The following is a 9,930-nucleotide window of genomic DNA, read 5'->3' as shown; positions in this document are numbered from 1 at the left end:
CAATCCTGATACCATGTTTTTCTTCATATAATCCAGCTTCTGGGATTATTTGCTCACACAAAGATTGAATAAGTATGGTGAAAGAATACAACCCTGTCATACACCTTTCTTAATTTTAAACCATCCAGTATTCCCATGTTCTGTTCAAACAACTGCCTCTTGGTCCATGTACAGATTCTTACACTATTTACTAATTTGCTTATATTAGTCCTCTCTGCAGCTTGAATGCAAATTCATTATAAACAAAGATCATGTCACATAACCTTTAAACTTCTCTCATTCCACTGAAAACATGATTTGTTGTTGTTGTTAAGTGTTGCTGTGTTGTAGTGACCCTATATAGGCTTTCCAAGGAGCAGCTGGTGGGTTTGAACCACCAAATTTGTGGGTAGCAATACAGTACTTACCTACAGTGCCACATGCTAGCTTCCTCATAAATAAAAATTTGTCAAGCTGATTCTGAGAAAAACTTTGACCTTTGTGAAAGAACAGACAAGACATTCCTAAAGGAGAACAATAATGTGAGAGGACTTGTTCACCAAATATCAAGATTTTGAAAGTTACAGTAATTAAGGTAGACACATGATTAGACAAAGTAACCAAGAATAAGACATCCTGAAGTCGTTACAAACATATATATATGCAATACATGTAGAAAGTACTATTATATATCACATGGGATAAAGATGGACTAGTCAATAAATGATGCTGAAAAAACAGGTTAATCATACAGGAAAAAATTAATTAAATTCCTACCTCGGACTACATAAAAAAATCAATTCCAAATAGATTTGATAGATTAACTGGGAAAGGCAAACTTAAATTTTTAAAAGAAATAAAACTTTTTAATATTGGGGTAGGGAAAGACTTCCTAAAGAAGATGAGGAAAGTGCTAACCATTAAATTCAATAACTTCTATTCATCAGGACATCAAAAAGAAAGTGAAAAGAAAATAAACATATGCATTTGAAACATATACAATAAAAAAACAGGTCTTGTCGTGGAGAGATGGAGTGGTTGGGGACTCTAAACTCAAGGAGGGAGAGGGGCTGTGTGCTGACAGATAGGGGACAGGTTTGCAGGGTGTGCCCTTTGGTTATTTGAATGGTCATATATTCCTAAGTGCTTTGGTGTACATCCAAAAAAAGAACAGAGGGAATAGAAGAAAATGCTGTTGAATGATGATGCATGGAGGGGATTGTAATCATTGCCATGAAATGAAATACAACAGAATGAATGTAAAGCTGATGCTCTCCCATATAAACTATCACTCAATTAACAATAAAAACTTTTTTTAAATGCTCTTTTTGACAATGGAAACAAACAAAAAAAAGGTCTCATATCCAGAATACAGAAAAACAATAAAAAGACAACTTAGAAACCAGGACAAAATCTGCAGTGGGGACAAAGTTTTTGAGTCAGAATCCTGCCACATTACAGGGGTTAGGGTGTTAGGATGAGCTTGTCAAAGATATGGACTTTCCAAAGATCTATCCTAACAAAGCATAAAATTAATTCCATACAAATTCATACTAATCAGTTACTGAACTGTTTACTAGAACAAAAATCATCAGTCTTCAGGTGAAGATTACAAAATGTATCAGAAACATCGTTCACTGTCTAATTTAAAAATTTTAGACATGCAAAGAAACGAACATGAGTCAAACATTGGATGTAACAGACAAATATTTTAAGCAGTATTTTAGTTATCTAGTGCTGCTATAGCAGACACACCACAAAAGTTGGTAGCTTTAACAAACAAATTTATCCTCTCACAGTTTAGGAAGCCATAAGTTCAAAGTCAGCGTACCAGCTATAGAGGCAGGCTTTCTCTCTCTATTGGCTCTAAGGGAAGGGCTTTGTCACTTTTCAACATCTGTGGGCCCAGCATTCTATAGAGATTTCCATGTATCTTGCCATCAATCTTTCCCTGTATCTAGGAGGACTCTATAGTGCTGGAAGATGAAACCCTCTGGTTGGCAGGCACTCAAAATATGAGTGGGGAAGAGCTGCCTCCTCAAAGTACCACTGATTGTGTTGATGCAAATAGAGTAAAGCTTTTTGGGACTTTCATTTGCTATGGGGCATAACTCAAAATAAGGAGAAACATTCAGTGTTCCCATGTTCTGTTCAAACAACTGCCTCTTGGTCCAGGTATAGATCCTCATGAGCATAATTAAGTGTTCAGGAATACTCATACTTTACAATGTTGTCCATACCTTGTCATGAGCCACACAATCGAAAGCCTTTGCGTAAATAAAGCACAGGTAAACATCTTTCTAATAGTCTTTGCTTTCATTCAAGATCCATCAGATATCATCAATGATATCTCTCATTCCACGGGCTCTTCTGAATCCGGCTTGAACCTCTGGAAGTTCTCTGTCAATGTATGCTTGCAGCTGTTTCTGTATTACCATTAGTAAAACTTTACTCACATGGGATATCAAGGAGATTGTCCGATGATTTCCGCATTCTGTTGGGTTACCTCTCTTTGGAATGGGCACAAATACGGATCTCTTTCAGTCGGTTGGCCAGAGAGTTGTCTTTCAAATTTCTTGGCAGAGATGAATGAGTGCCTCCTGTGCCACCTCACTTTCTTGAAAGATTTCAATGTTTATTCCATCAATTCCTGGTGCCTTGTTCTTAGCCAATTCCTTCAGTGCACCTTGGACTTCCTCCTTCAGTATCATTGGTTGTTGATCATATGTTACCTCTTGAAACAGTTGAGCATTAACTATCTCCTTTTGGAACAGTGATTTGTGTATTCCTTCCATCTTTTCTTGATGCTTTCTGCATCATTCAGTAATTTTCCTAGAGTATGTTTCAATAACTAAAGTCGAGGCTTGAATTTTTTAAGACCTCCATTAATAATTGGAACATGGAATGTATCAATATGGATCAAGGAAAATTGGAAGTTGTCAAAAAAAATATTAATATTCTAGGCATCAGTGAAATGAGATGGATTAGTATTGGCCATTTAGAATTTGGTAGTCATATGGTTTACTATGCCGGGAAAGACAAATTCAAGAGGAGTAGCAAAACATTCATCATCAAAAAGAACATTTTATGATCTATCTTGAAGCATAATGCTGTCTGTGATAGTATAATATCCATATGCCCACCAGAAAGTTATGGTGTTGGAGGAGAATATTGAAAGTGCCAAAAGAACAAACAGACCTGTGTTGGAAGAAGTACAGCCAGAGAGCTCCTTAGAAGTTAGGATGGCCAAAGTTCTTCTCTCACATTTTAGACATATTGTCAGGAGGGACCAGTCACTGGAGAAGGATACCATGTTCGGTAAAGCGGAAGGTTGGAGAAGGAGAGGAAGACCCCTAGCGAAATGGATTTGCAAAGTGGCAGCATCAGCGGGTTCAAGCGTGGCAACAATTGTGAGATTAGCCCAGGACCGGGCAGTGTTTCATTCTGTTGTATATAGGGTCGTTATGAGTCAGTACCAACTTAACGGCACCTAACAACAACAAGGAAGACCAGTTAATATCACTATTAATCAAATTTATGCACCAACCACTAAAGCCAGTGATGATGAAATTGAAGAATTCCACCAACTTCTGCAGTCTGAAATTGATCAAACATGCAATCAATATGTATGGATAATTTCTGGTAATTGGAATGTGAAGGCTGGAAACAAAGAGAAAGGATCAGCAGTTGGGAAATAAGGCCAATGTGATGAAAATGATGCAGGAGATTCCATGTTAGAATTTTACAAGACTAATGATGTAATCATTGCAATTGTCTTTTTTAAACAACATAAAAGACCATTATACACATGGACCTCACCAGATGGGATACACATGAATCAAATTTACTATAGGGTCAGAAAACTTGAAGACAGTGGAATGGCATTTTTAAAGTACTTGGGACAGCTGGGAACTGTCCCCACATGATTCTATAACTAAAAAAATTATTCTTCAAAAACAAGAGTGAAATAAAGCAATTTTCAGATAATAAAGTTCAGATAAGTTGGTGCCAACAGACCTACAATACAAGAAATGCTAAAGAATATTCTTCAGGATGAAGGTAAATGATACCAGATGGAAAACGTAGAACTCTAAGGAAACTAAAGAGCACCAGAAATAAGAAATAACTCATTTTTCTCCCTATTACTTCTTTAAATGACAATTGTTTATGAAAAGAAAGTGATAAAATTATATGGTGGAGTTTATAGTGTAGGCAGAAATAAAATAAATGCCACTAACTGTACATACAATGAGGCACACAGGTAAATGGAATTATATACACCATCTTATCGCTGTCAGATCTGGAAAATGGGAAGTGTGACACTTGAAGCATCAAGTGGTACAATATTCACTATAAATAGACTTTGATAAAATAAGTATGTCTATTTTTAGTCCTTATTGTTGTTAAGCGCCATTGATGCCGATTATAACGACCCTGTATAAGGTATCTGAGGAGTGGTGGCTGAGCTTGAACCGCCAACCTTTCAGTCCAAACTGACTTTGCAGTGCAGCACATTAACCCACAGCGCCACACCAGGACTCCTATTAGTCCTTAGAAACCACTAAAATATTAAATAGAAAGAAGTATAACTAATAAGAAAAAATGAAAAGACAACCAACTGAACAAAAGGCTGAAACAGATAGGGTTGCTACTCAGCCAGTGGGTACAGGTATGAAATACCAAGAGTAAAAAAAACTGTTATATTGGTTTACCATTTTTTAAATATTTTTATTTTTACCCCCAAACATTTCACAGAGGAAGTCAGACAAATGGTGAATAGTAAGCTAGCTAATGAAATTAAATATCATAATAATATGCCATTTTATATGGCTGGAAGGACTGGAAATGGGGTTTGATTAACTTTAGAAAATAATTTGGCGTTACCTTAAAAGGCTAAGAATGAGCATATCATGATGTTGTTAAGTGCCATTATATCAGTTCTGACTCATAGAGCCCTTTAGAGGGTTTCCAACAAGCAGCTGGTGGATTTGAACCACTGACCTCGCAGTTAGCAGTCCTGTGCATATCCCACAGTGCCACACCTTACAATCTACCAATTCTAATCCTAGATATAAATTGTATCCACCAGAATCCAACTGATAAATAAGAACCACCCAAGAATTTGTAATATGGAGAAATTAATACAGGGAATTACTCCACAGGTGATGGAACATCTGAGAAACCAAATGAGTTGAGGAGCAAACCAAAAGATTAGCCACAGCAGGCAGCTACAATTACTCTTAGCTTACACAGGAGTCAGAAAACAATGGTCTACAGGCCAAATACATTGCACTGCCAAGTTTTTGGAACATGACTACTCTAATTCACAGAACTGAGAAATTGTGACAGAGACTCTATGACGTGTAAAGCCTAAAATGCTTACCATGTGGCTATTTATAGGACAAGTGGATGACGCCTAGAGGGAGGACTCCTGGTGGGTGATGGTTTACTTGTTGGGCTGCTAACCTCATGGTCAGCAGTTTGAAGGTGAGCAGTTCAAATTCACCAGCTGTTCATCATGAGAAAGACAGGCCTATCTGATCTTATAAAGAACTACAGCCTCGGAAATCCTAGGTTGAAGTTCAACTGTATCCTACAAAGTTGCAATAAGTTGGAATCAACTCAAGGTGATAAGTTTGGTTTTTGCTGGTTTAGACCAGAAGTTGTTGCTGTTAAGTACCGCTGAATCAGTTCCAACACACAGCAACCCTGAATAGGGTTTTCGAGGAGCCACTGGTGAGCTTGAACTGCCAAAATGACTTTGCAGTCCAGCGCATTAACCCGCATAGGAAACCTTTTTTCTGCCAAAATGCATAATATCATTCGCAGGCCATACAAAATTGTCAACTTAAAATTATCCTGATATATCTGGTCAAACATTTAATTAGCTTACCCCTAATGGAGGTCGCTACCTCTTGAAACGGTTGAACATCAACCATTTCCTTTTGGTACAGTGTCTCTGTGTATTCCTTCCATCTTCTCTTGATGCTTTCTGCAACCTTCAATAATTTGCCCAGAGAATCTTTCAATAATGAAGTCAAATCTTGAATTTTTTCTTCAGTTCCCCCAGCTTGAGAAATGCTGAGCGTGTTCTTCCTTTTTGGTTTTATGATTCCAGATCTTTGCACATTTTGTTGTAATATTTGGCTTTATCTTCTCGAGCTGATCTTTGAAATTTTCTGTTCAGCTCTTGGACCTCTTCCTTTCTTCCATTTGCTTTAGCGTCTCTACGCTGGAAAGCAAGTTTCGGCGTCTCTTCTGACATCCCTTTTGACCTTTCCTTCTTTCTTGTATTCTTAATGACTTTTTGCTTTCTTTATGTATGATGTTCTTGATGTCATGAAGTCCAAGGTGTATTGAGGGAACTGGCAAAGAATAAGGCACCAGAAATTGATGGAATAAACATTGAAATCTTTAAAGAAAGTGAGGCGGCACAGGAGGTACTCATTCAACTCTGCCAAGAAATTTGAAAGACAACTCTCTGGCCAACCAACTGAAAGAGATCCATATTTGTGCCTATTCCAAAGAGAGGTAACCCAACAGAATGCGGAAATCATCGGACAATCTCTTTGATATCCCATGCGAGTAAAGTTTTACTAATGGTAATACAGAAACAGATGCAAGCATACATTGACAGAGAACTTCCAGAAGTTCAACCCGGATTCAGAAGAGCCTGTGGAACGAGGGATATCATTGCTGATATCTGATGGATCTTGGCTGAAAGCAGAGAATATCAGAAAGATGTTTACCTGTGCTTTATTTACGCAAAGGCTTTCTATTGTGTGGCTCATGACAAGGTATGGACAACATTGTAAAGTATGAGTATTCTTGAACACTTAATTGTGCTCATGAGGATCTATACCTGGACCAGGAGGCACTTGTTCGAACAGAACATGGGAACACTGAATGATTTAAAATTAAGAAAGGTGTATGACAAGATTGTATTCTTTCACCATACTTATTTAACCTGTATGCTAAGCAAATAATCCAAGAAGCTGGGTTATATGAAGAAAAACATGGCATCAGGGTTGGAGGAAGACTCATTAACAACCTGCAATATGCAGATGATACAACCTTGCTTGCTGAAAGTGAAGAGGACTTAAAATATTTACTGATGAAGATCAAAGAGCACAGCCTTTGGTATGGATTGCATCTCAATGTCAAGAAAACATAAATCCTCACCACTGGACCAATAAACAACATTCTTATCCACGGAGAAAAAAATTGAAGTTATCAAGGACTTCATTCGTCTTGGATCAACTATCAACAATCACGAAAGCAACAGCCAAGAAATCAAATGACGTATTGCATTAGGCAAATCTGCTGCACAAGACCTTTTTAAAGTGTTAAAGAGGAAAGATGTCAGCTTAAGGACTAAAGTGTGCCTGACCCAAGCCATGGTATTTTCAATAACCTCATATGCATGCAAAAGCTGGACAGTGAATAAGGAAGACCGTAGAAGAATTGATGCTTTTGAGTTATGGTGTTGGTGGAGAATATTGAAAGTGCCATGGGCTGCCAAAAGAACCAATAGATTCATTTTGGAAGAAGGGTAGCCAGAGTGCTCCTTGGAGGCGAAGATGGCCATACTTCGTATCTCATACTTTGGACATATTGTCAGGAGGTACCAGTCACTGGAGAAGGATATCATGTTTGGTAAGGTGGAGGGTCAGAGAAAAAGAGGAAGATCCCCAATGAGATGAAATGACCAAGTGGCAGCATCGATGGATTCAAGTGTGGCAACAATAGTGAAGTTGGCCCAGAATTAGGCAGTATTTCGTTCTGCTGTGCATAACGTTGCTATGAGTCGGTACCAACTTGATGGCACCAAACAACAACAACATTGGAGGTTGGTAGAGTACTGGTGTGACACTGTGGGTTAATGCACCAGGCTGCAAAGCCTTTTAAACTACAAGGTCGGCAGTTCAAGCTCACCAGTTGCTCCTTGGAAACCCTATACAGGATCCGTGTGGGTCGGGATCAACTCAACGGCACTTCACAACAACAACAACAATGGTGGTTGGCGGTTCAAGCTCACCAGCTGCTCCTTGGAAACCCTATACAGGATCCGTGTGGGTCGGGATCAACTCAACGGCACTTCACAACAACAACAACAATGGTGGTTGGCGGTTCAAGCTCACCAGCTGCTCCTCGGAAACCCTATACAGGGTCGCTATGGGTTGGAATCAACTCGACAGCACTTAACAACAAAAACAATTGAATCCTGGTATGGCAGGGTCTACAGTCACCTGACAGAAGTTGGAACTACAGTGAGCCAATCCACAACCTAGTGCCAGAAGAAGGGCTAGTCACTGTTGCTTCCAGAAATACTGACATAGACTAAATCACACATACTGCCATCAAGTCATTTCCAACACATAGTGACCCTGCAGGACAGAGGAGAACTGATCCTTAGAGTTAATAATACTTTAAATCTTTACAGAAGCAAAATGTTTCATCTTTCTCCCTTGGAGTGAATGGTAGGTTTGAAACCTCCAACCTTGTGGTTAGCAAGTCCAACATTTAACCCACTGTCCAACATGGCTTCTCTCTTCCTTTTGCTCTTGTCTCCCTCCAGTACCTCCCACTGGCCAATCCCAGTTGAAACAAAAGGCTACAACAAAAAGGCCACAATGGGGAAGTCCCTGCAATAGAAAACAGAGCAACAGAGGGGTAAGAAATGGATTTGAAAGTAAAACAATTGTTATGGAATAATTGTGTTCCCCAAAATATATGTGTCACCAAGGTCAACTAGCATAACACAGTCCACAAAGACAATGTTCTACATCCTACCTTGGTGAGTAGCAAATGGAGTCTTAAAAGCTCATGTATAGCTTGGAACTTAAGGTAAGATGGCAGACTAAGTAGACAAGATACACAGACTCTCACAACAAAGATACAAGAGACCAAATGAAACAGATACAGATGGAACCCAGAACTTCAGAGGAAAGGATAGAGAAGTAGATTGAATACTGATTAGAAGAAGAAGCTGAAAAGGGATAGTGAGAAAGGAGACAGGTGAACTGTCAGCTGACCTGACTTGGCATGGATATCTTGAACTTTTTCAAGCAGCATTTAATACAGACAGTGGTCTAACTGCAAATACACACTAGTGGCTAGCAATGAGAAAGGTGCAATTCTTTCTTGTTCTCCTAGTGATAAGAGGCCTGGCCACCCCTCATCTTCACTCACTACCTATACAGTCCCTGCTCTACCAGAAGTTAGAGCCATGAAATTGTGAGTCAGGTATCAGGTGCACCACCCCCAAATTTGGAGGCATATGACCGCTGCCTCTTCAGACCAACAAATCATGCAGAACCAGTCCCTGGCCAACCCTGGAAGAACAGGAACTCTAGTAACCAGCCACTCTGCTCTTTGGATTGCATCTGGGCCTGAAAAAATTCCTTCTGGGAACAAACCAACCCCGATCTCAGCAACTGTTGTTAAGTGTCACTGAGTCAGTTCCAACTCATAATGACCCTCTATAGAGTTTCCGAGGAGCAGCTGGTGGGTTTGAACCACCAACCTTGTGATTAGCAGTCCAGTGTTTTTCCTACAGCACTACACTGGTTCAAATTTTGTCGTTAAACCGTCAATGCTGAGGTGAGTATTTATCCTATGGCCCCACAACAGGACTCTATATCTCCCACAAATACATGCGTTTGCAAGAGGATATTTGTACAAAGCTATTTACTGTACTGTAAACACAACTATAAATGTAGTGGAACATACAGCAGGAAAAATGATGAAAACTTCTTAGATATTACCGAACATGTTAAGGCAATGAGGTGCTGGACTTGAGCGCTCAGGATCATAGTCTCAGAGGACACCATAGTCAATTGGCCTACCACACACCACAAAGACAATGTTCTATATCCTACTTTGGTGGGTAGCACCTGGGATCTTGAACACTCATGAATGGCCATCTAAGGTACAGCTATTGGTCTCTCT

The sequence above is a fragment of the Chrysochloris asiatica genome, unplaced genomic scaffold, assembly GCF_000296735.1.
Source record: "Chrysochloris asiatica unplaced genomic scaffold, ChrAsi1.0 scaffold00046, whole genome shotgun sequence".
Lineage (NCBI taxonomy): Eukaryota > Metazoa > Chordata > Mammalia > Afrosoricida > Chrysochloridae > Chrysochloris > Chrysochloris asiatica.
The sequence above is the reverse complement of the archived record's forward strand: the minus strand, read 5'-3'. Positions refer to the sequence as shown.